The sequence below is a fragment of the Oxyura jamaicensis genome, chromosome 8 (genome assembly GCF_011077185.1).
Source record: "Oxyura jamaicensis isolate SHBP4307 breed ruddy duck chromosome 8, BPBGC_Ojam_1.0, whole genome shotgun sequence".
Lineage (NCBI taxonomy): Eukaryota > Metazoa > Chordata > Aves > Anseriformes > Anatidae > Oxyura > Oxyura jamaicensis.
The window spans coordinates 20358323-20386135 of record NC_048900.1 but is presented as its reverse complement, the minus strand read 5'-3'; the positions used below and the strand labels follow the sequence as shown (position 1 = coordinate 20386135).

The 27813-nt window shown below is 39.4% G+C and overlaps 1 protein-coding gene across 4 annotated transcripts in view; it reads left to right on the top strand.

Moving 5' to 3' along the window:
- ST6GALNAC3 (ST6 N-acetylgalactosaminide alpha-2,6-sialyltransferase 3) overlaps positions 1-27813 on the top strand; it is a 228180-nt gene that overhangs the window by 115202 nt on the left and 85165 nt on the right. The window lies entirely within an intron of this gene.

Below are 27813 nucleotides of genomic sequence, written 5' to 3'. Positions count from 1 at the left end.
ATACTTTCTTTGGGGTTAGATAAAATAGTATTTTACAAGGACTTCAGCTTTAAACTATCTAAGTTGGCAAAATGTCTAATGATAATGTTGATTTTCAGTGGCAGTGGGGCTTTTTCTGCAAAATCTTCCCCTCTCTGTCTTTGTGTATGCTATTAATAACAGATGCAAACTTGGAAAATAAGTTTGCTAACATAATAAAAAAAGCAAAAAAAACTTTCTAAAAGCTCTTTCTGATTAGTTATAGCACTGTCAATCATGAGAAATACTATGGGTTCCATTTACTATTAATTTTAATTCATAAAATTGTGATTATTATATTCATGAATCAGATTTATTCAAGTAACAGTTTTTATAGAGAATGAAAATAGTTTACCACATCATGATATTCAGTCCCACAAGCGCATTGGACAAGTTATTTATTATTTTACTGCTAGAGTGTTAAAAATGGAAATCTGAATGAGAAATGACTGTAGTCTTTAGGAGCTAGCTTCTTTTAAACCTCTTTATCTTTTAATTGTTGTTCATGTAAGATGCATCATTGATTATATTGGAAGCTAAAGTACTTCATCTACAGGGCAGAAAAAGGACACGCACCGGAAAGGAAATCTGTTTGAGTCAGGGTGAATCCGAGTCCCAGTGAAATGAATGGGAGCTCTGCTGTTGAGTTCAAAGAGGCTAAGGCTTCATCCAGCATATCTTAAACATAAAAGGACTGGGAACCCACTAAAAATGAGAGGGCAGTGTGTTCTGTGTGTCATTGGGTTACGTGATTGCCACAGCCACAGGCTTGGAATCTGAATGAGGCAGAGCTGCCACAGTCACTTGATCACTATCAGTCTGAACTGATAACTGAAGAGGAGAAGAGCGTCTAATCCATTTTTATTAACCATTGCCTTCATCAAAGGTTAGATGTAGCCTGTGGGAGCCTTAATTCATTCTTAAATTTGATAACACGCTTGGAAGTTCTAACAGTAAATGGAAATGAATGTCCTGAAAGTTGGTGTCCAGTACTGATTAGTAAGACATTTGTCTCAATTTAGCTGAGGTCATGAAGGACTCCTTAAACTTAGTAATTTTAGTTGTTTTCCCCCTTGTACTTGTAGATTACATTAATATTTGCTAATTAAAATGATAATGAAGAAACTGAACATGCCCTGCTAATTGTGAATGCACTATCTTCTGACTTAATTATTCCCAGTGCGAGAGAAGTTTTATTGTGCTGCCCATGTGAAAAGCTTTTACGCAGCTCATGTTCCTAACCTGCACTCAGATGTTTTCTGTGACTACAATCTAAATAACAGATTGCTTTATAAAAGCGTGTAAATAAGCACCGGTATGCTATTTGTATTAAAATGACCAGCATTTCTCAGTTGTTCAGAGATTAAAGCCACAGATCTATCATTTCGGTAAGTGCCAAACACATTAAATTTCTGCTCATTTCATAGGATTCGGATATCCTTGCCTGGTGTTTTTATGCTGCTATAGTATGTGAGATAAGCAGAAGGTCCAGGCTGTGAGGGCAGCTAGTGCCCCAAACAAATGTAACCAAGGTTTTTACAAAAAGGAATCACTACCATCTCAGCAGTGGGCAAGGACCAAAAGGTGGGGAAACTATACCATAATAAATTATTAGAAATGTATGTGGTAGAAGGGAAGATAGGAGAGGAGGCTTTTAAAGACATGAATTATGGTTTTCTCTTTTGTTGAGAGAATCTGCATGCCTACTGAATATGTTCATAGTCTTCTAGGGTGTCTTTTGAAGCCTGTCACCCCACTGGGCCCTACATGGCTCCTGCTGTCTGATAACGCTGCCTGCTGTTCCTCACCCACTTCCAGCATCCTTCTTCTTTCTTCACCACTCTCTGTTCTCCTTTACCTGTTCCTCTCAGGCTCCAGTCATGCAGCAGTGTGCCTGGCTTGCCATGTGCCAGCTTCTCTGTGTACTAAAATAACACACATGCAAGGTCAGCAAAACAGGGTAATGAATGTGCTTTAACACCAGCCCTGTCAGTTGTCTAATATTCCTTTCCCATCCCTCTCTCACATATTTATTCTCTAAGGAAAAAGGGAAGAGGGAAGAAAAAGTATCCACCTTTAATCCATGGGAAAAAATAGTTGGAGTTGGGAGGAGTTAATTTCTTTTGGGTAAGGCTGAATGGGATAAGAGCTGAAAACCTTATGAGGTGACAGAAAATCAATTACTTTGGTGGTTAGGGGTAAAGTGATCAATGATTTGTATTAAAGAAGGTCAGAAAATATGGTGATATGAACATTTGTACTTAAGTAAAAACCAGTGACATGTGTATTATTAGGTATGATTGAAAAAATGCAGTAAAGGCACATTTTGAGTATGTTGTGTATTTGACTTGACAGTATAATTGTATGGAATTCTTATTATTAAAAAAGTCTGAAAACATTTTAAGATTACTCTAACTAGATTATATGGGAGTATTTAATATAAACTGCGAAGAGAGACATAACTTAATCCCTAATTAGGGCTCTGCATAATACACTGTTGTTGCTATGGTTTCCTTGATTTGTAGCTATAGCAACAGCTTTAGAAAAACTGACTTTATGTACAGTAAACATACTATATTTGAAGTATAAATAGATGTGAAGTGTTGTACTATACTGGCCCATTATGTCTAGACACATTTTAATTTGACTTTTAAGATATTTCGGAAAGAGATGATTCCCCACCTAGAATACTTGCATCCCATCCCTTCCCTCCCCACAAGACAAGAGGATCCCTTAGTCCTCCACAGGGAGATTTCTCCCTTTTCAAGGTGCACATCTGGGAGGACTCTCTCAGATTTGAGAGAGATGATGGATGCCTGATTTGCAGTAGTGCGCTCTCACCTAAGTACAGGAATTTTGACCTTACAGTGGAAAGGAGGTGTATGGCTGAGATGACCTTTACCCAATTCCTCTCTTTTGAACCTCTGGATTTTGGTGATAGGTCCTGAAATGATCAAATCTATCTTTTAAGAAATGCCATGTCTATGGTTTTGGTTACTTTTATCATAGTCCTGGTATTTTTTTGTAAAAATTTAATTTTGATACCACTCCAGAGTTGATACCTAATTGAAGCCTATTGTCCTTTGAGTAAACTTCATGCCTCCACCCCAAGCTGATGTGAGGATACTTCTTGTGTATCAAGAATGGGCAAGCAGATAAAAAGAAGCGGGTATAGAAAATATAACCTTCCTCCCTCTTCCATACTACTCCTACTCTAAAAAGAGTTCTAGCAAAATTAATGAACACCCTGTATTTAAATTGCAGCATTATGACATCAATTTAAAACCCATTAGCAGTTTGAAACTTTATGCTGAGCAAGTCTAATAGTGTTCTTGGATATTTGATTGTGCTTCCTGAAAGGTGAATTTTGAATAGATTTTTATTCTACCATCAGTATTAAAATAATATAGCATTTTCTTACATACGTAAAATCTGAAATATAGCTGCAATAACACTTGAAACATAATTATAAGAATTATATTCAAGTACTATACAAAGATTAAAACTGTTCTTGGAAAAGGGTAAGTTCTGAGATGACCTAAAATCCTACATTAAACTGCAGCTGTGAGATCTAATGGCTTAATCTAAAATGAATTCTGAGGGAGAGAAAAGGCTTTGTTTCATGAACATTGAAGAATCTCATACTATAGCGATGAGCACTAGATAAAATGAACAGGCATTGTAGCTGTTATGATTTTTTAACTTCTTTTGTAACTGAAAAATCCATCAATAGTGTGTTGATATTGAAAACAAAAATTTGGAGCATATCACATAGCTTTCTGTCCTGGGATCTGGACAGACTACTGTACAAGCAATAACTGCTTGCCAGCTGTGGCACATAGAGCCACATACACACATGAACACAGAGAACCTTTTTTTTTTTTTCTTTTTACCAGGGGTTCTGTCGTAGAGCTCAACTGAAATGAATGGGGGTTTCCATGAATTTCTATTTAGATGAGATGTCTCAGGTATGAGTAAGAAAAAGAAGAGGCTGCAGACCTAATACATGTTTGTGTAGTAATAATAATTATTATTATCAATAAGGTCATTTCATTAAAAAACATTAACAACAACAAAAACTAACATATAGTGAAAAAACAACACTTGAAGTATAGAGGAAAACATAACATGCAGAAATGCAGGCTATGTGATGTGCTCTCAGATCATGAGATAAGGCACACGCTGTTTCTGCAAGAGCAAAAGCGTAGTTGTCAAGCATGTTAGGAGTAATCATAGGAAGGAGCCATAGCAATCATGAGAGACCATGTTCTTATAAAAGTTTAATAGCAAAATTTAAAAATGCACAAAGAAAGCAAAGAATGTGATGGATGTTTTAATATTAGTTTCTTTCCAGATATGGGAAGTCAGCAATAATTTAAAAAGAACTGAAATTGTAGTATGAAATACTTAAAATAAGCAAAGCTAGTGATCCCCCTGGGAGGGTTTAGGTTTTGCCTTAGTGGTGGATGCAGAATCACGCTTACTATGTGAAGAAACTCGGGGAACAGCACTGGGCTTCCTTGCCAAAGCAGAAGGTACCAGGCAGTGAGCTTGGATTGGTGCATTCAGCTGCCTTCAGAGGTGTTGGTTTTATGCTCTTGCAGGGAAGAATTGGGTCCTAGAGGGACTAAAAAAGCTACATCAAGCAGAACTCCCTGTGACAAAAAGTTGCTTTAGTCTTTAATTTCTGACACTTTGATGATTTCCATCCTGTCTTTCCCTTTGGGACTTTATTCATTGCTACAGCTTAAGAATTCATAGGATATTTTGTTAAGAAAAGGTCGTCTGCTTCGCTGCCATCTATCACTGATAGCCTTTCTAAGACACAATTTTATGTCAGTTGCTCATTTACATAATTTCAGCTTTAATAATCCTGTAATCATCACCATCATAATAATAATGGAAGTAAAACTAAACATGCCACATTTTTCTGGATATTTTTCTGCTTCTGCCTTATAAATTTTCAGGAACAATTTTTGCTGGAAATATTACAGAAGGATTGGCTACATAACATTTTAATGACAACATACTGCTTGTTACACTTCTGAGAGAGATTGGTGTGTACATACTTTTTTTCTCTGTGTATGCTAACTGTACTGGAGCTCACATTCCCAGCGCTGGGAGCTAAAGGCACATGCTTGAAAATAAAATTCCTGCTGATGACTTGAACCACTAGGAGCATATTTTATATTATGGATATGGAGCTCACTATACAAATTATTGCCAGAGTCCCCACTTGCTTCTTCCTCTTTCCAGCACCTTTTTCCCTAGGGGAAGAGCAAACCTTCAGAATAAGCTGCAAGGTCCACCTGGCACCACTCAGGCTGTTATGAACCTACAAGAGGGAAGGTAACACAGGTCATGTGTGTCCTCAGTAGGATAAATCCTGCCAGCTCAGCCTTTTTTCTCTGTATATATGGAATTAGCTTAGGTTTTTAAAGCTGCCACAACTCGGATGGTGTCTCGTGAGGAAAAAGTCAAGTGCCAGGATAAATACATCAAGTATTCTGTACAAAGGAATAAAATCTGCTCCACAGAGCCTGAATGTGATGAGCCCAGCAGTGCTGCCTGCATGGCAGCTCTGCTTTTTCAAAATACGACAAAGGAACTTGAGATTGCTATCAGCCGGCAAGCAATGCCATCGAAAGTCAGTCCCTAAAGAGTCTGGTCTGGTAGGAATAAATGTGCACAACGCACAGAGCCATGGGTTAGGTTGCTCTGTTGCACAGAGCTTACACGTTATACCACACAAGGTGCCTGCTGTCACAGGTATGCCATCTACCTTGGTTGTATGTTATTTCCAGAGATTTCTCCCATTTTCTTCGAGATTTTTTTACTACTGCTGAGGGGAAGGTTTCTGTTAGATAACACTAGTCTCCCTCCAAGGAAGTTCCAGCTGAGCTTTCCATGTGAGGAGTGTGGAGGATGGATGCCTCTCCAAATGAGAGGCGCTGTGAAAACTGACTTGAGGACATTTGGAAAACAGAGTTAAGTTTTGCTGTCAGCCAGCTTGACAGAGAGATTTCTATCAGTAAATTTTGTTTTTAGCCAAATAGCAGCAGGACCAGATGAGATGAATAAAGCATTCTGGGAAGGAAGAGAGCAGGGAGGTTTTATAACATCTTCTTGAATGAGGCCAAACCACGGGGGAAGATGTGAAAGGTGAGCTGGCCAGAGTAATAAATGGACAAGAACAAAGCTTACTATCAATGGGAGGAAGGAGAAGCTTGCTATAGCCTGAACATGCTCATGAATTCTGTTACCATGATATCATCTCAGCTTTTGTCAATAATATTTGCTAAATGAAGGGTGGGCTGGTTGGCATTATTAGCAAGCAAGCTGTCTTTTGTTTCATTTCGTCAGCTGAGAGAGCAGCGTTCTGCCATTTACACAATTTCATCCCACTGCTGCTGTTTAAAAATTAAGATGACTTCATCATAGCGAGTCCAGTGGCAGCCTCCTGTGTTAGACCTGGAGCGTATTTCTCATAGAGGTTCAAGGTATGCTTTGCAGCAAAGTGTCCCTGGTTCTGGATGCAGAGATAATGGCTAAGGTACGCTCTGTACTGGTGCATAAAATACACCATGGAGTAAAAGCAGCCAGTGAAAATGGAGTTTTGCTCGTATAATTGTTTCTACACAAGGGGCTTCTGCTGGCTATGGCAATCAGGAATTTTAGCTCTTTGAGCTCTTGCCCAGCATAGCAATTCTGGCAGGGATGTACAGCACTGGGCTGACCCGAGGCTGTTAATACTTCCCTGCAGGGAAGTGGAGCGCCAGCCGCACGCACGCAGTCACACATACATGCATGGGTGTGCATGTAAACGCAGCAGCTAGAACTTGCTCAGGAGACAGACTTCTAACAGTGACAATCATGCCAATTGCTGGCTAGTTTTAAAGCTACTGCCATCTTCCTTGAAAGCCTTTGCTTTCCAAGTTTGCTCCCTTGGCCATCTGTCATAGCCTGTGTTTGGCAGCTTCAGGTTCTGCTGCACAGCTCTGTGGACTGAATACATAGTTCTGTCTTTTTATTATTCTCTGAGTTGGTGGAAAGTTTGTACTGCAAGCCTTTTCTCTTAGGCTTTTTGTTAGATTAAATTATGAACCCTAAATGCATTTTCATCTGCTAATCTGTGCTATCTGCTCTCAGGCTGGGCTGGAACAGGTGGACTGGTGTAGCTGCTGCATAGAAAAAAATGAGCTCAGAGACCTTCTTAGAGCAGATGCAGATTGTACCAGCAAGAAAAAATGCCTTTTTATTTTTTTTTTGGATAGCCTTTTTTGGCTGACTAAATACATTAATTCACACTACCAAATATGTGTTATTTGGTCTGTAAGACATCCTGTATGACTGTCTTATCTTAAACCTCATGTTCCTTACTGGCGTAATTGTGCTGGCAGCATGTGCATTATAGAGCTCTACTTGATATAGTTACACTGTATGTAATAAGGAGCTAAGTTTTCTGTGAGCATAGTTCTAGCTGTAATTTTTGTCTGTCTATTCATCATAAATCATTTTTGCACTACGTTTCTACCAATAAGTGATATTACTGCTAACATTGAAAAGTTCATGGTAAATCGTGTCCATGGGCTGCACCCTAAAAGAAAAAGCAATTCAGTCTGGGGAGGGATGGGAATAAAATGAAGTTTGGTGTTTATTTGCAGTATTTCTTTCTTCCATCTATATCTTCCCCCCCCCCCATTTGATATATTTGTCATATTCAGCTAGTCAGAGATTACAGTAATCTGTTTCTTCCTGTCATGCAGGAAAACAGTTGAGTTGTCCATTAGATGAATAAATACAGTTTTAAATGAAGTTCCCCAAACCAGTGCAAAGAAATTACTAGAGTGATTTTGGGATTGTCCACTTAATAACAACAATTCATCCTCCATTTTTTCACCCACCCCAGGGGTGCACATTACTGCCTTCACCTTGTTCATACCAGTTCAGTCCTCTTCCACAAGTAATAGCATCATTTTTTCGAAGTACAGCTTCTTGAGCTTGTCTTTAAGAGTCTCTTGTAGCTAGGACCCAGAGTTTTGGATTTGAAAGTGATGAAAATGTCACAGGTCTTGGATCAATATTTCTCCAGGGGGTAGAACCTGCTTGCTCCATTTAGGGACTGCAAAGAATTCACAAGGACTTTTTATTAATATTACACCAGCCAAAGTACAAGTTGGTTTGAGTTGATTTCCCTGGTTCTAGTTCAGTGATGATACTACCTTCCCTCCCTCCTGCCTTTTTGAGTTCTTGTGCCTAGGATTCATGTTTGTAACGAAAAAAATACCATTTCTGGAGCACATCTCATTTAAAAAAAAAAAAAAAAAAAAAAAAAAGTATTTTTCTAAGCTTTTTTTTCAGATCTATTTAGACTCATAGGAAATGCCTGATTGCAGGCACAAAAGTCACCCCAAAGTAGTGCCAAGGTTGGTACACTGAAAAGCTCAGGTCAGCACTGGCAAATATCCTATAACAGAAATTAGCCATAAAGGTGAAGGACACAGTTTGGCCTTTAGTTAAAAACAAGAACCCATTACTTGGTGACATACAGTATATTATAGAATTGATCAGTGACTGACAATTTTGTTCTCCGATGTTTTTGTGTAGTTATTGCTTCATTAACATTTTCTAGCTTAAAATATAGCTTCTCATGCCATCATGCTTCTCATCCCGTTTCTAGCATGTGATATCTGTCCTATTTCCTGTTTGCTCTTCCCTTTTGGATCCGGTGCACATTGTCCAGAATTGCTGATTTCTTCCTTCAGCCTACGTCCTCTCCAATTTGGCATGCCCTTCACTGCCCAAAATGTTTTTCATTGTCGTCAGATTACCTCTTCTCAGAAAATATACTACCATTTAGGACAGCTTCTAAGGCACAGCTCGGAGATTTGGGGAATGGGGTCTGTTCTTAACGAGCCAGCTACTGCTGCATTCTGTGCAAGGTTTGTTTCCTGAATGGATTCAAGGTGTAGCCCCAAGATGAATGCATTATATTGATCCAGTCTGCAGGTGACAGGCTTTTGAAAAGCAACCAGGAATAGATTTCAAACCAGAAGGACCCATGGCAAAACTGTGTCTCAGCTCAGGGCTCACATACATTTTAAAGTTTTTTTTTTCCAATGTCTTTACAAGTACAACTTATTTCTCAAATGGGATGAATCTCTAAAAAGTTTATTTGCAGCCATGCAGGTATCTCCCAGAGGCTTAGAATGGGCACTTTTCAGTGTTTTCAAGGCTAAATAGGCTCTCTGGTGAGAAGGCAGAGATAGGGAATTTTCTCAGACACATATCAGAAGGTGTTTCTGCATTAATCCTCTCTATGGCAGAGCTCCAGGCAGTCCCACAGGAGAACGTCTTGGGGATAGAGGGAAAATCTGATGGGATCCCCCATTCAGGTGAGTGCTGGAGCTGTCCTGTTTGTTTCTGCTCCAGCTTGTCCTTGGTGTTGGATGTGCCTTGTCATCACCAGCATCTGTGACAGCTGGAGGAGCTGGTAGTTACTATAATGCAAATTACGATATTTAGCTTTGACCTGCCACTCAGAAGAGAGCAGTTCTGTTCTGCTGCTGGCCTGGACCCAAGTACTTCCTCTCTTCACTGCTTCAGCTTCCTCATGTTTGTAAGAGCAGGCAGCATTCCTGAATCGAGTTCCTTCTGCTAAAGTTCAAGAAGCAAAGTGGTGGGTTCAATCAGATTGGGTCTCTTCGCAAAATGCTGGGGGATCTGCTACCCCGGTATATTATCACTTATTGCCAGTGTATTACTGCCCAAACACTATTATAAGAACAACAACAAAAATAATCTTTGCACTGTACTAATGCTTTATTCTGATCGACAAAGGACAAGGCAGTGCAGGTGCTGTGACAGCAGCGTTGGCAGACATTGTATAATGATATATAGCAACCTGCCTAGGCTGCCATTAGTTTTTGCATGAATTCTGTCTGTCTTTGATAAGCGTGTGTAACTCCTAATAAATTATTTTGGAGCTGAGCACAAGAATCAAGGAGAAATGGACTTTTGTAAATATGGAGACTGGTGATAGCTGAAAATGAGAAGGTAAAATTGACAGATAATTGTAGATGAGAAGTCATTTTCAAGCGGTGGATGAGAGTGATACTACTTCCTGTTTAAAATGATGAGTTGCCTCTGCTGGGCACAATGCCAGGTAAATTCTGTCATGAAATCTAAAACATTTGCTATGTTCAGGCTGCTGGCAATCATGTAGGAACCAACATTGTGGGGCTCCTTCCACTCGCTGTTAAATGGCTTGCTCCTATTCTGGAGGGTGTTAGCCAGAGTTCGTTTCCTGGGGAAGAAATGGCCTTCTGTGAGGTCGTTTATCTGAATGCTGCAGAAATCTTCTGCAAACCTTACTATTATCATAACAGACTCCTTAAAAAAAATAAAATTATAGTGACACTCTGAGGTTTCTGAGATTACTGTCTTCCTTTAAGGCCTCTATTTCCTCTGGTATTACTTCCAGTCCTGTTCACTGAAACTACAGTGCATGTCTACCATGAATAGCATGAATAATGCATATATTTTTCTGCTAGTTTCAGGGTGTGAAATAGCAGCATACACAAAAAACTAAAATCTAGAGCTCAAGAAAAATAATTGGCTGCTCATCTCCGTGCTAGTACGTGATTGACCTGTGTTCCACATTAACTCAGGTTGTAACCTGTTTGCTTTCATATTTACCATTTTGGGCCTTTGCCCACATCCCTTGGAAGATCCCGCAGTGGACTATCAGTTCACCACTTCAGTTTTTCCTCACAGACTGAGGTATGGAAAACATTACAGCTCTTTATGCCGCTTTCTTTCCTGCTTCTTTAAACATACGAAATATTTACACTTCTCATTCTGTTCTTTCTTCCAGTATAAACAGATGCTTCCAGTTCCCCATTATCACCGTGTTATCAAGCAAATCTCTTCCTTATTTTTCCTAATTCATGCATAGCAGCGGTCTACCTGCTTCTCACTTCTCAGCTATCTCAGCTTCCCAGAACTCTGCATGGGATTCAGCTGTAATGAGGGAGCAGACGACATATCATTACCTCTGCTTCTAGATACCAAATTACCCGGGATTTATTTTTCTTAAAACATCTTGGACATCTTTTGCATGAGATGAATTACTTCACAGTTTCCCAGGAGGATGCTCAGCTGGGTTCTTCCCTCTTGCTTTTCCACTCTTTCTGCAAATGCTTTTTATTTTCTACTGGAGAACATTTGTAAAGATAAGACAGATTTAACAAGAAGATGGCAAAGATTTGTGTTGCATGAGGCCAATTAAAAAAAGGTTTAGAACTTAAAGGCAAAGCGTTTTTTGTTTGTTTCTTTGTTTCTGTCCATGTGAGCAGTTTGAGTTGTTGAAAATAAGATTTTGGGCCATTTTTTCCATTCCATTTTCATTAGCATTCTTGCAGTTTAAATATTTCTGTTCATTTAATGAACAGGTTTCATAATGGATTGTGCAAGATCTGTTAAGAAATTAGCTGTTCATTTTATGTTCATAAACACTTGATTTGTATATATATTTATAGTTCTTGCACTTTTGGATTACTTACGCAATTATCTAGGAAGTTGTATTCTGGATTCCTGAAAATCAGTCTTTTTTTATCAATCTTTACTAAATCTGAAAGTGCATCTTGTAATTCCCCTTCACTCTCTAAATGTCATCTTTCTTTGAAAAATCCAGTTTGTCTGGTGACATCTTTATAAACATAAATATAATTTTAGCAACCACATATCACCAACAGGCATTTCTACATTAGATGTGACTGAGTAGATGATGTAGTGTAATAGTTTAAATGTTTAAATTACTAGAGGATTTAAGGATGCAGCATTTTTGTTTCTTTCCAGTATGAGTGTCTCAGTACATAACCCTTAGGTATTTCTGGATGCAATGAAATGTTTGTCTACATAAAGATGTCCTGGATTTCTACTACTTTCTATGTATTTGAGATGGGACAATCTTAAAAAATAATTTAAAAAACCAACATGTTCTACACAGAGGTAGAACTATTATTTAACGACTTGGAGGATGTGGGAAGGGTAACGTGTTTCTTGATTGCTTGTTTTGCTCCCAGTATCACTGGAAATGAAGCCCCAGGTTCTCATGCCTTGTGGAACACGCATGCGTCTGTATGGCTCTCTTCCTGTTCACTAGATTTGGTATTTTGTCAGATTCATACCCAAATTCTGTTGCCTTTTGCAAAGCACTGCTCACAGCTTCATGCAGTAGTTTAAGAGCAGAGGTGACTGAAACGAGTTCAGGAAACATCCATATATCAACAGCTGTTATACTCAGCCCTGCGCTCAGCGATATTTTAAAAATCCATATTTTGCACCATTGTAACTAACCTGTTTATGGGAGTCACTGGTATTTGCGGTTGTAATATAAATCCTACTATGAAAGGATGCCTGGTTTCATTTGCAGCAGAAAATGAGCTTGACATGAGCTTTGTTCTACAGGTAATAGGTTCTTGAAGGCTCTGAGAGGTACTTCCAGCAAAATGTTAATCTGGCAAATTGGTGGAAGTCCAATCCATAAATGCACCCTTTTTTGTAATATTCAGTTGATTGTAACAATTACAGATGCTATTTAATGGCACCATCCTTAAATTTTCCACTGTGATACTACCTAGAGGATTTGTTACTGATGAAATCATTACAGAGTTATAGGAGTGAAATAGGTTGCTACTGAAATTGCTCTCAAAATCTAATTGTAACTTCACTGGAATTTTTCCCATGCTGGATATTAAGTATATGCATATTTTTTTTATTTTTACAGAAGTGGTGTTTTTATTTGTAAGCCTAATTTTATTTCACTCTCTACTGTGTATATATTAGGTTTGGCTTTTTATTTTCAGTTGTGGTGAAAGATAACTTTAGTCCAGTTTGCCTTTCTGCTGATTTTCTTCCATTCTTATTTTACTTGTCACATGAATGAATAAAGCAGCATATTTCTTTCTTTGCAGCCTGCCTAGGATTATTCAAATTAACACAAAGAAGAGCCGTATTTTATCAATACCTGAAAGATGTAAGTCCTCTCAATTTCCTTTTGAGGGCTTCTTTGGGAAGAAAATCAGGCTGCATTATTTCTTGCCTACAAAGCAATTCAGATTTCTATTAATTATTTTAATCAAATCTTTTTTTGTACTCAGAAGTTTCTTGGCTTGTGGTTGTCCCTCATCTTTGGTTCTGACAGTGTCTGAAGAAAAAAAAAAAAACAGAGAAGAAATCCTCTTGCTTGGTCGTAGCCCATGAAAAACGGTAGGAATCCTTGCTCCGAAGGGAGGATTTCTGTGACTGCCCATGTTCCCGGTGTGCAGTGCGCCGACCTTTCATGCCCTCCTGTATTGTTCTAGCTCTTACTGAAGATATTATGTGATATCTCACCACTTTCAGAAGGACAGCCTGACATCCATCATTAGCCGAACCATTCTTTCTTTTTGCTCTTGATCTTAAAATATAGATTTATCCTGTGAAAGCTGAAAAAAATGCTTGTGTCGGTTCATCAGGCTCTCTCCCTGTGGTTGCAGAGCTGGGGCACAGAGGGAGTAAATGGCCACCAGCTGCCACCTTTGTCACCAGCCAGAGACTGAATTTGTCTGCTGGGCTCAGAAGAAAATGGTGTAGAAATAGCTTTTCTTTAATTTCCCATACTCTTATGTTTCTTGCATTTTTGCTTCTCCCTAAAGCGGCAGACTGGATGAATGATTCTAACTTAATTTGATAATTATTGCTGCAAATTTCCCTTCAGGAAACTTGAAATTCACAAATCCATGTTTCTAAATACTTGTAGTATATTCTGCATTTATACAAAATGTATTGCTCTGCACTTGTACTGAGTCCTCTCATTGTGCCTAGAAGTATGCTACCCTGCCTCCTAAGCACAGGAAGCTTTGCAAAGGAAGCAGGGCAATATCATCTCCATCGTTTGGATAGCCCCGTGGATTTCTATTATTTTGCTTAACAATTGCTTCCCAAGAACCTGATACCAGAAGCTATTTGTAAGGAGCAAATATTGCGAAGACCATTGTGCTTATGTCCTACTGTGGCGAAAATTGCCATGGGATTGTTACCTTTCACCCAGGTGGTCCCCACTGATGGGCAGAAATGACCTTGATTTAATGGCGCATCTGAAGGCAGACAGCTCTAACTGTGCATCGCCGTCCCCCAAAAGCGCTGCTGCAGCGTCAGCATTGGACGCGAGCCCACGTCTCAGTCAGAGCTCTGACCTTCCAGCACAGAGGCAATGGTGCTGCCAGCTGTGTTATGCTGACAGGCAAAGGACTTTGTTTTGATATCCAGAAGTAAAGAAATTGAGCTAAACACACGCACTGACTTCTACTGCTGGAAAAAAAATAAGACTAAAACAAAAGGGGCAATAAACCCCAGCCAATCTTACCTTCAGTTTCTAAATTATTTTGTTTTCCAGGTTGCTGGGAGTAATTTTGCTTCATTAACGTGGCTTTGCAGCATGATCTATTTGGATTTTATCGCAGAATGAGTTCTTTTAGCTGAATAAAAGCCTTTTGAAAAACCTGATTCATGTCACAGTCACAGCATTAAATAGAGCAATTCTGGCTCAGTGGCGAAGTGCTGGGGTCAAGGTCCATGGTCTGCATTTTCGAAGTGCCCTGCATGGATTTGCATGCACACAGCTCATGTTAGCAATATGTGTGGCCCCTGTGCAGCACTTTGGGAATGTAGCCCTCAATAGAGAAGATATTTACGGCAGTGAAGCTGGTGTTGGGATATATGAACAGCTGTGCTCCAAGCAGAAAACACACATCTGAAGTAAGACAAGCATACTGAAAATTATGTCCTGGCAGTTAACATTTTTATTTGTACACACTGCTATGCAAAACTGAAAGGAAATATCACTCTTTCAGGATTAATATGTTTTGCAGAGCTAATGGGAGAACAACCTGTCTTCAGAAACAATTTTGTCTGATTCTAATTTTTTTCCCTGCAGTTCCTGTAGTGTTCATGTGAAAGAAATATAATCAATAAGAAAAACTTCTATCACTTTGCTAGCTATGTTTTACTAGCAGTGAGATGACCTCTTTATACTTTTGAATATATTTACACAGATTTCTAAATTTTACTATCTTAAATTACCTTTTCTAATATCCCAGCACCTTCAGGGCACAGGAACTGAGCATGTGAGAAATGCTTTCTCCATCACTTCCCTGTAGGATCCCTGCGTTTGGATTTGTTATGTTTAGAGTTGATCGGTAGCTAAACCCACATCAAATGAGAAGGACTTTACAAAATGTGGTTTAGTTCATTTTAAGTTTCACATGTCGGTGCTGCAGGTTCTCCCTCCATGGATGCTGGGAGCTGAGGAGCCACTCTGAGCTTGCTGCCCTCAGGGCGATGCCAGGAAGGTCGGTGGCGTAACTCTGCTCCTCTCCATGCATGGGGAGCAAACAGGGAATGACATTTCTCTAACAAAACGGACCGCGCTAATACTTGGCCTTCTCACGCTGTTTTACTTGGGGAGACGTTTGAGGCTCTTTCCCAATAGCAGTAGTATAACAAGTGCATGCAGTTCTTTCTGAGGTTAAGAATCGATCCCATTTTGCAGCTTGGGAAAACAAGACCTTGAGGTTGCTGTTTACCTGAGACCACAAAGGAAATCAGCAGCAGGCCAGGCCAAAATTCGGACTTCCTGAGTTCGAGGCCACCGTTCTGACCTCTAGACCTTTATTTCACAGTGCCCGTGGGGCTGGTATGTCCAGCAAACAACTGGTGTTCCCTAGAGGAGACCTGGTGAGTGAAAGGCCCTAAAAGCAATTTAGAACATAGTCTTATTAAATATGTCTTACTTAGGTATTTATTAAGTACTTATTTATTCAGTAGGTATTTATTAGGTACTTATTTATTCAGCATATACTGAATTTTGGATGACAGGTGCATGTTAGGCTCAAAAATTTGGATGATTCCTTAATATGAATATTTTATTTTTTAATGACATGTTTGTTGATTGGGGAAAATACATTATTTTTACTAGAGCTAATTGGAAAAATATTTTCCTAAAACCAATCATGAGGTTATAATGAAAGAAGAAAAATAGCATGTCTACTAGAGCTGAGGGTGGTATTCTGCTACTGCCACATTCCTGAAAATGCCTGAAATCTGTGTGGCAGGCAGGAAGGTTGTGGCCATGCCATGGACAGCCGAGGTGTCACTCTGGTGCTGTGAGCAGATTTCCTTGTTTTTTGGTATGAGTACAAGCCTTTGAGGCTGACATAATGCTAATAGGCTTTCAAAGTCAAGATTCAGGAATTGGGAAATGCCGTAACTGAAATCACCTGTCCACTTCTGATTCAGACTTCTGTGATGTATTCATGGCTGTGCACGGTGGGACAACTTCAGCCTCATTCACTGTCCAGATTTCACCATTTCTGGTGTCAGTTGGAAACGTATAAAGAAAGTTTCTAGGACTGCTGCTTAATTTGCTGAATAAAGGCACTGTGTGAGGGAGACAGGATGTTACGGGAATGGAAGGCGAGGCTGCGACAGTTCGGCATTAATGCTGACAGTCTCTGTTCCAGAATTTCTGTACGATTCCAAACTAATCAAGCCATGCCTTTTACTAACTGTGTGTTGTTTACTTTCTGAACGCTTAGTTTGAGACCCTTGGGTCTGATTTATGAAGCACTGATCTTTCACAGAGATAGCTCAAGTCAATGGAAATTATTTGAATATACAAATTAGCAAAGAATTTTAATTGCCTCGGATTCTGTGTGTCAGTGAATGCGTACTTCTAGATTTAATTTACAACTTTCACCTTAATTTGTCAGAACCCTTCTGCTGAAGAGGGTTAATACAATCTTCTCCTGTCTCTCCTTAGAAAGGTATTTGAGGAGTGAGGAGCTACTAGAATTAAAGTACTGTACAGCAGCCCAGGCAGAAATTAATAAGTCTCAGAGCAGGGTGTGAATAGTGCTCAATAAATGAGGCATGGGGACACATTGAATAATAACAGGAAAACAAAGGCATTGAGTAGCAGCTCGTTATGTCAGTCAGTGCAGGCAGGGGTCCAGTGGAAAAAATAGTAGGTGGTTGGGTAATTAAAGGCAGTATCATAACGTGTGCACACAAGGTTGCCCAATTAGGGCTGCACAGCAACCTTAATTCTGACACTTGCCTAAATTTTCAATGCTTGATTTTACACATTTAATGTTCTCTAGCATATTTTTGGTGTATTTACATATAGATGCTCCCCATAGCCTCGTTCATTGCCATGCTGTTAATTAGGTAGAACTACTGAGCAGTGCAGTTAGTTGGATAAGCAGGGCTTTGCAGTGAGCCTCGCGTAGCACGCTGCAGAGCAGAAAACTTCAGGCTGTCAGAGCTCTGAAGGCCTTATATCGGCGGTGATGAATTTGTTTTCTTTGCTTAATTATTTTTAAGTTAGTGATGTTTTTAGTGCATAATCATTTCCAGTCTCTTTTTGTAAACTGTTCCATTATTTCTACTTCTGCTTCTACATTTCTTCTTCACGGCTTATTGATGATGGTATGGTTGAAACATCTTTTTAATGAGAATTGTGTTCCTAACACTCTTCTCCCTGGAGTCTGAGTAGTCTTTAGCTATGGCCCTTATTTTAGAAGATAATTTTACTTCATCCATTTCTCCTTTTGCAAAAGTATTATCTGGAACCAGACGATTTTGGTTCTGAAGTGCAGCTTTCTAATTGGCATTATCTGCTTGTATGATTTGGTACTTTTCAGAATACCAGTGAAGAGTGATAACCATGAAAGTGGAAAAATGGAGAGACTGGAACAAGAGAAGGATGGACAGGAAAGTAAAAAGGTTTATCCAGGCTTCTGCCTTATGCAAGCAAACAAATTGTTCCAATGCTGCAGTGATGCTGCTCTCCTGTGCTCTGCCCATTGGGTAAAATGGGATTGCACGCATAGTAAGTGGGCTATGTGAAGCAGGATGCTGTTTTTCTGAAAAATGCCCTCAGCTGATAAGGAATATATTCAGCGGTTGAGCATGGGCTTTGTTGCCTGTGCTCCTATGCTGAGGAGAGATGCCTGGATGTTAGTCGTCAGAGGCTGGGTCCCCCTTCCCAGCCTGTCAGAGCAAGGGATGAACGAGGGGGTGTTTGGATTGCAGGGTGTCAGGTAGAGAGCCACCTTTGCCAGTGTGTGTTCCTGAAGGCACACCCTTTGCTCCAGTACATGGCTACCTTCGCGGTCTTGTACCTAAGAGTCTGCAGTCAGGTTTATTTGTAAAACTGCATTTTTATATTTTTACTCATGATAAATCTATCTTCATACCAAAGGGACAGCTGGTGATGTTAGGTGATCTTCAGCATTAGTAATAGTGTCAAAATACAAACCAAAGTGATATGTTTAAGATTAGAAAGCCTGAAAAACTCAGCCCTTTTTCATCTGTTCTCTCCACAAACTTGTAACTCAATTATTTTCCTTCCCTTTTCTAAGATTTTGTCTGAAATAAAAAGCTGTCATGATGGGGACAAGAAATCAGGAATAGAGGTCTCTGCATTATGTGTCAAGCCTTGCAGATGTCATGTACAAAGCACTATTTATATTTTTTTTCCAGAACCAATATTTCTTGGACTTAGTCAGATGTGCTGTAATGAAACATTGATGCACAGCAATGAAGGGATCTGTTTTCTCTGCTATAAGGAAATGACTTTTAGTATACTAATGGAAGAAAAGAAGTGTAGTATAGTTTTTAAATGACTGAAAATAAGCTGCAAGTGCCCTTTTACCTGCACTTAGTACTTAATATGTATTTTATTTTTCAATTGAAATTGTCTTTAGTTGCATCTTTTTCTTTTGGCTGTTTAGCATTCAGGAATGATACATTAAAATGTCTCTAAGACCCTGAAAGCCTCTCACAAAATACCTAAAGTAGTAGTGAAAATAGATGGCTACCTCTGAAATTATATTGACTCCTTTATTGCAATTTTTATATCAGTTTTACCACACTTTTATAAAACTTTCCCTTCTTATAAAACTCTCTTTTGGAAACTAGATGGAAATCAGTTGGCAATGAATTATGCTATAGCATAGCCTAAAATCATTATTTTATCTTACATTGTGAAGTCCTATGGCATCTTTGTATAAAACTCAGGTTGGGAGAGGATCTGACAGTCTTGGAGTACATGTAACGTAAGTTACGGAAGCTTTGCTGATCCTTTGTTATTTTGATATACAACAGTACTACTTTTGAACATCATATCTGAATGTTGTGACACATTTTTCACTTTTATAGTTACTGAGTTGTGGAGTCGCATATTCCTGTAACACCCTGTTCATGTGAATTAGAATTAGAAACACAGAGGAGTGCGTGTAGATGGTCAGGTGATAACAAATGCAGACGGAAAGTCAAGCTGAAGGACGTGCAAAGTATTAAAGTACTTATCCAAAAGTTATGACATCTGCTGTGCTGCATTCAGGCTTCTTCAAAAAGCTATTCTTGAAGCGTCGGAATGCTTTCACCCTCTATTGTTTAAAACTTGGTATCTCAGGTAGCTTGGTACTCTTTAGTGCTGGACAGATCGTACCTCTGCGAGATCTTTTTTCTCTCTGGTACTTGCTTAGCAAAGCACTTCAGCTCATGCTCGGCACCAGATGTATTTAGCAGGGGCATCATCCAAAACCAGATAAAGACATTGATTTTTCATGTGTTTTGGAACAGGTCCCAAAGCATTTAAGCACATGTTAAATTCTATATTCACTGAATTACCTCCAATTTGTATTAGATAAAATTTTAAAGGGAGATAGTCAGTGGGTGTACACTGAAGGCAGTGAAGCTATATTCCCTCAATTCTCTTCCCCCCACTCCTCCCTTTTTTTTAAAAGAACTTGCTTCTACCACAGTCATATGATTTTGGTTGATTTTCTGCTGTATTTTTCATCCATGGTAAACTTAATGGCAAATAACAGGACTCCAGCTACTTACTGAAGTATCTCTAATGTGGTCCTACTCTCTGACAGTTTCAGAAAGTAACATCTATTGAAAATATATTGCACAGATGGCTTAATGTATAATTTATCATCATATCCAAACCCTTCCTTGTTCTAGATGTTGTGCTGTTCATTCCTTTCTTTTATGATTTAGTCTGTATGATTTTTACTACTACCCAGTCTCAGGAGTTCACACGTTAACATACCATTCCTCAGCCCCTTTGTAAAGCATGGGTATCACCTGTAAGAATCAACCTGTGTGTCGCCTTAGCATATTTTGATTTATGGGATCGTTCCCCAGAACATGGGCTGATAACTATACATGACTGTCAAATCTGGAAAAAAACACAACCAGCCAACAAACAAACAAACAAACAAAAAAAAAATAAAAAAATAATAATAAAAAAAAGTAGAAATCAATCTGTATAAACTGTTACCCCTCATTCTTTATTGTTTGGGTGTAATTATCTACACTGTGGATACAGAGATGACACCATTTGGGTTTTGAAAGTGTAATACTTTATACAAGACAACACCGGTAGAGTTTGCAGACATTTTGTCCCCAGACCTTTATTTCAGCTCTCTGCAGTCTCGCATTTAGAAGCAGCCAGCACTGATCTGCTCCTGTAGACCTGCTTCTTCCCCTCCAGCTCTCAGTAAAGACCCAGCTTATTGCTCATGCTATGCAAACAATAAAAAGCAATAAAAAGTGTTTAGCACAGACTGTAATATGTAGTAAAGATATTTTGGTTTTTATCTATGTGCTGTTTGCATACCTAACATATATATTACAGATCATTGACAAAAACTACTTGTTAGGCTGGAAATTACCCCACTTCGTCTAAGAAAGGCCCACTGGCTAGCATAGCAGGTTGCAGTTCATTTGTTCCTCTTTAACAGACTTTTTTATTATGCTTTTCTATTTTTACGTTTGACTTATGTTAGATGCTCTCTGATTCATTTTCTTCCTAATGGCTACAAATGGTATAAAAACAGCTTAAGTGGTTCTCATAGGAACCCGTATGGCACCACGCATTCTCTACGCTAAAACCTTGAAATGTTCCTTTTATAGACATCCTTGTTTTCTTCTCACTGGAAAGATTTATAACCTGCTCTTTTTTTTTCTTTCTCAATGCCATGCTTTCCCACTTTAGAAATCAATCTGTTGGATGAAGCAGTATCAAATCATTTTTCTGAGATCCAGAAAAGTTGTGCTCACCCTTCCTTTTTCTTTGCTGAGAGGATTTCAAGCAGCTTGTTCACGGAGTACTTTCCTGTAAGAAAAGAAAAATAATTAAAACAAACAAACAAACAAACAAAAACCCACCATACTATTCTCACTGATCTCTTCCGGGTTGTTCAAGGTATTTGTCTCTGGCTCTGGAGATTGTCTAGTCCAACCTCGCTCCTCGAAGGGGGTCGGCTGGAGCAGGATGCTCGGGGCTTTGTCCAGTTGGGTTTGAATACCTCCATGGATGGAGACTCCACAGCTGCTCTGGGAAACCTGTGCCAGAGTTTGGTCACCCTTGCAGTCTAAAAGTTTCCTCTGTGTTTGAAGGGAATTTCCTGTCTTTCTGCTGGTGCCCGATGCCTCCTCTCCTGTCCCTGGCACCCCTGAGAGCAGGCTGGTTCTGCCTCTCTGACTCCCACCCACCCCAACCAGACATCTGTTCAGATCACTGAGCAGGCCCAGTTCTTGGTCTTGCCATTCTGAGTTACCAGTTCAGATGTGTTCACTGAGCCAGGATCTTCAAGACAGATGTTGTTTGTAATTAACTGCCTTTTAGACGTGGGCTCTGCTGTCCCTGCCTTCCTTCTACCTTGTTAAACTTCTGTTCCCATTTCTTCTTCCCTGCATCTGCCTGTGGTATCATCATGGGATAGGGCGAGTGTTACGCAGCACGGTCCAAACTGCATGAGAATGAACATTGCCTCGACCTGCAGTGCTCAGGGGGCTGCTGGATGTAAGCAATAGTACAGTCCAGGAATAAAGGTACCAACTGTAGGAGGCCTCTTCAGGAGGCAGTGCTACTCGAGGTGTCACACTCAGACGTTGTGTCCAAGGGATTGTGAATTATATGCCATTTGGAATGTGTTTGCTCCAAGACTGGAAAGATTTATATTTCTTTAAGAACTAACTTGATATTAAAAGTAGCCCTGATGGCCACTCCATCCATTTAGAAGTTCAGAAATGGATGTGGGTGCCAGAGGTCAGGCTCCAAAATTTGGAAGTGCGTGCACAGTCAGTCTCAACCTTTACCACTTCTGCTGTTTTGTGCTTTTTCACAGGGGTTATTTCCTTTACACTTCCTCTGTAGTCTTAAATACCCCTTGAACAATGCTACCTATATATACAGAAGATTTTAAAGCAATTGGTCTTGGTCTAAAAGATAACTGTATTCATTATTTTTTCTCATGTATCAGCTTTTGGGGAACAGAATTGGAATTTTCCATGCTCAGCTACACTGACAAAAGTAAAAAGCACAATTATAAACCAGAAGCAATATCTTCCCCCAGCACAGCAGTTTCTCAGGAGAAACTTGTGCAGTCTCTTTACCTTCTTTGTTTAGATCTCTCTGTAGTGGTTTACAATTCACAGGGCAGGTTTCTTATTTCTGCCACTGGCATAAATGGCTTACCCAGGATTTCAGGCTTACATTAGTGTGAAAGGAGAGTGAGGTCCTCTGTCCTTTTCCTTGCAATGACATTGTGTGCATTAGCACACTCATACAAAACTGGGATTTTTATTTTATTTTATTTTATTTTTAAATTACCAGTGGTATAAAACCAGCTCTTTCAGGCCATGTGAAGCAGTAAGTAAGTAAACAGAATAGTGGTCAAAAGATTATGTCTTAGAGGAAATCTCAGCATCATTGTTCTGCATAGAGTTACCTTGTAGTGCTATTACATTTAATATTAACAAGTGTAAAGTCAAAGCACGCACACACGCACCAAGATCTTAGTCCGTCATCCTGGTGACAGTAGTCAGAGCAGACCAGCTTTTGCAGCCTGGCTCTCCCAAGCTTGCAGCCTTCACCTTTGCCTTCCAACCTCGTGTCCGTGTTGCAGCAAAGCCCCTCCGCTGCACAGTGCTGTGTCAGTGCTCAGCTTCCAAGGAGCTCTGTGCAATATTTGCTTCCCATAAGGGAAATGGGATAGGCTCATATCTGCCAGGGAGACTTGTTCAGTGCTAAAAGTGACTTGTATGGATCGAGGCCAGTCTGGAGTTCAGTGGGCAAGCTCATCTGTAGTGAGGGATGTGGAAATATATTGCAGCAGAATCTCTAGATACGCATTTCCACTGGTGAGGGGTTTTCTTTGATAGCAAACTCAATGTCACTGATTCACAATACCTCTCTGCTCCAGGGGGCACCAGAGGTTAAACACAATACACTCGTGTTTTATCAAGGGTTATTGCCATTGAAACCCTTTTATCTGTTTTTTCAAGTGAAACACTGACTTGGTTAGCATGCAAGGGCTTGGAACCAAGCAGTGCATGAAATGCAGATTCAGTCTGTGTTTTGTAGGTCAGTAGGCTCAGTCGCTTAGCAATGTTGTTGAAGCATTCATAACTATATATATTTTTTGTGAATAAATTATCAAATGTATTAGCCACAAGCTAGCATTTCTTCACCATAGGACATGCGTGCCACCTCTGCAGCAAACAAGCGTATGTTTGCCATCACAGGAGGATCCCACCAAGGAAACTCAGAGCAACACTGGCTCAGGCTCTGTGTTCGGAAACTTTTTGCAGAAGGGTCCTCCAAGGCTTCACTGCCCTTGAGCGATTTGTAGTGTCTAATCCATTTTCCACTCATAGCTATATGTGAAGATGACACTGACAATATGGCACCGATTTTGGAAAGCAGCAGTGAAAAGCTGATCAGAAACATGTGAAAATGCACACCCACAGATTGACTTTAAAAACAAATTGTTGCACAGACAGAAATTTCTATACTTGAAATATGCATTCAACACCACAGTCAGTGTAGACATCACTGTTTCAGACTGTGATATGTACATTAGGCAGCTTTTGAAAAATAACTCATACACCATATTATTTATTTAAGTGACCTTGAAAGCAGGGTCTAATTGCTTAGCATTTGACAGTGCTAACAATAGACCAGAATTTGATATGCTCACTCGTGATGAGTGGTACTTTATTCCACAATTACTCCCATTCTTTCTACTGAAAAAAAAAATAAAAAAAGCAAGCCTAGAGCTATCATAATCTAAGAAGAAATACAACTTTTGCTCAAAGACAGCTTTGTCTTCTGTTGTAGAGAAGCAGGAGTTTGTTAGAAATACTTAAGGTAACAACAACAGAAAAAAGTTGACTGCAATGCTTCTGTTGCATTTAAGTAGCATTTCAGCAGAAACCTTAAAAGGTGATGGGCTGCTGAATTCCTCCATTTCAGTTTCATTTTGCTGTAACTTGAACTTGAAAGTGAGAAGCACATGACTATCTTAAAACAACCAGAAATATTGAACAAGATGTTCTTGAATCTCCAGCAGGTTGGAAGTTGTCATTGCTGTTGCTACACTATGGAGAACTAGATTTGTTCTTGTTTTATTGGCTTCTCTGTGGATTAAGGAATGTCAAACTGCAGTTTGCTTGCTAGTAAATTAATTACACCCCCTGCAAGGCACACACACACGTGCGCCCAGCTGCCTTTTTCACTCGAATACCTGGATGTCTACTTTTCCATGTGTTGCAGAGCACAATGCTGAGTGGTCGCGGTACAGCACAGAAAGTCACCTGCTTTCTTTGGTATTACCCAGGAAGGCTACATTGTGAAGTGCTGTATGTATATCAGCCTATTAAACCCACTGAATCATAGAAAACAGGATAAGAAAGGACCTCAGCAGTTCTCTAGTTCGTACTTGTGCCCCTGGCGAGATTGTTTATAACAGTGTTTTATTGTATCACTTGTTAGAAAGCAGCTTAAATTCTAACCCAATTCTCACTTGCTACCACCCTGCTTGTGTAGAACAGACATGGAGAATCCTTTGCAGCATGCTTTACATATTTGGAGGCACTTATCACATCTCCATTTTCTCTTCTCTGCCCTAACCCAGTTTTTCCATTGCTGGTCAAGTTTTCTAGGCCATGGATTTTTCTTTTTGCTTTTTCTGTCCTTTCAGCAGCTGACCCAAATCTGTGAAGTCAAATGCCCAGACTGAATTTACTGTCATAGCTGATGAATAGATTGAAAAGATCATTTCATAACCCTTTATGTATGTCTCAGGATTATATATATATATATACATGGTTATTATATATATATGGTTATTAAAAGCTGTAGTGATGATTTTGTTGCCACTGAGCACATGTTTACTGGCACTGTCAGTGACAGCTCCTCCACTTTAGAAAGTTAATACATGAGTTAAATTAACTAAATGTTTATATTGCTGTCATCTGGCCAGCACAACAGATACATCTTTTTCTGGAATAGAAATCCATAGAAATCAAAGGCCATGCTCAGAATAAGATTATAATGTCATAATCTCATTATTTCAGTGGTAGTGGTGGTGGGGTGAGATTAAAAACAGAGAGAAATGAAATGAAGTATAGACCAAAACTGGTATTTGCTACAGAGCTAATGCAAAAGGGAGAAATTAGAGGAGACATGCCTGATTTGAACATCAAACCAGTGAAAATAGCATTTCATTTCTATTTTTATTTCAAAACACATCTGAGAAAAGAAAAAAAATGTAGATGGAGACAAAAAGAGGCTTCTGAGTGCTTTTCTTTTCAAAATTTTTCCTAGTGAGAGATGAATGGCAGGGGATTTTATGCCCCAAACAGCACTTATAAGTGCTTTTGCTCTTTCAATACCATCCTTAGGCTGAGAAGAGGAGACGAAGAAACAGACAAGGTGCCCTGACACATCACTTCTAAGTGATTTCTGTCCCCAAAGTATTCAAAAGACTGATAGAAGTTTTCTTTTTTTTTTTTTCTTTTTACTTTTTTTTTCCTTCTTGGATATTTATTTTGTTCTGTGACTTGGCAGAAATGAAGTGGGAAGATGAAGGGAAGCTCTAACGAGTTTTTATTTCCCAAGGTCAGAAGAACAAAAGGCAGTCCCCAGCCCCCCACCTGATTTGACAGAGATGCAGTAAGGCTTCTTTTGGGCAGCGAAGGTAACAGCAATGTGGAGTTATTTTCCTCATATTTTGTAATGGTAGTAGCAGTGAGAAAGAAATGGGTGCACTCTTATTTTCAGCATGGAGCAAAATACTGTAAGCTTATGACTGAAGTACAAATAATCTAATAGCATAAGAAAAAGAAAAGCTGACGTATTTCGCAACATCAGAACCTTATAGTGACCTGACTTGCTGTGGACATCACCCAAAAAGCATTGTGCAGAAACAGAGTATCCTCAGACAGAGCTGAATTCCAGCCTGAAGGTAACTGCATGTAGAAAACCTCCCAGCCCTGAGAACATGTTTCTTCATCTACTCCTTTAAAAAGGGTTATTTTCTCTGTTCTGGAAGGTGACCTCACCTTCCACCTTCTCCAAGTGCCAGAATTGTAATTACACAATGCAATTACACTGTAGCTCTGCCTTTTCAAAACCACAAATCATTACTTCATGTATCTGGAAAAAATTACATATTATTACCAGTCTTTTTGTTTCAAGCAAAGGCAATAAAATCTTGGCATCCCTACGGAATAAATGCATCGTGTGCATCTTCCTAGGCTAGCACACCACAAATCTTGAAAAATTAACCTTCTGCTGGGCTATTCTGATTCCTAGATGAAGCTGGAGTATTCTTTAGCTGCAGCAAGGATTAAGAGAAGTCAACTTTCCCTTCAAGGCATTTCAAGATTTAGCTCTGTGTTCTTGACTGTTTTGTAAAAATGCAAAGACCCAGCGTTTGGGCTCTGAATTCTTCTGTACCATGGATCATCGTTGGAGAAACCATAGAATACTTTATGGTAAGAAAAACAATCAGTGTGTTTTAAGGTGAGAGTAGTTTAAGTAAGGAATTAAGAATCACGTCCTAAAGGTGCAGGTGTACAGAAGAGTTTGTGTTGAGCAGTGAAGTTCTGCTGTCCACATTAAAAATGCAGCAAGACAAATTCAAGTTGACATATTTACAGATATAAACATGTTTTCCTTTGACACCAAGGTCAAACAAGATGTGTCATTCATCAGGTGATGCAGCAATGAATCCACTTTGCATCCTGAACACTTTTTACGTCTTGGAAGTGTCCATGGAACAGCGTTCTTGAGCTCCAGTATCAGCGGGTTGCCTGTCTCTGCATGTCAGCTGTTGCTCTTTCGACAGCACTCTAAATACAAATCAGTACACACATCAGAGGCTCAGACATTTCTAATCTATCAAAACCACCACCAACAACAAAACCAAACCCCAAAACAACAATAACAAGAAAAAAATGCACAGCCTTCCAGGGAAAGTAATAACAGATGACATTTAAATTAAACTGATACATTAAAAATTCATCACCATGAGAAGATGTTCATTTAAGAATTATAAAGATTCTGAAGAAAACAAACTGTCTCAGCATCACAGCGAAGTTTTTCCTGTGAGTTAACTGGTAATGTGATAGGAAGTAAAAGTTAACAATAAACAGCTAATTTTTATTTGGTGGCAAGAAGGGAGAAAGAAGATCTGAGAAGTTGTGTGACAGCGCTTCTTTGATCTCCTCTGCCAGATTCAGGGATTTTTTTACATCACAGTCTTGTTCTTAGACGCCAAAGGGATGGAGGTTGAAAATTAGTTCCACAGGAAGCTTGTACTCTGGGCATCATGTAGGATTTTAAATACCAAAGTTAATGATTTAATCTGAGACAGAAGACACTTG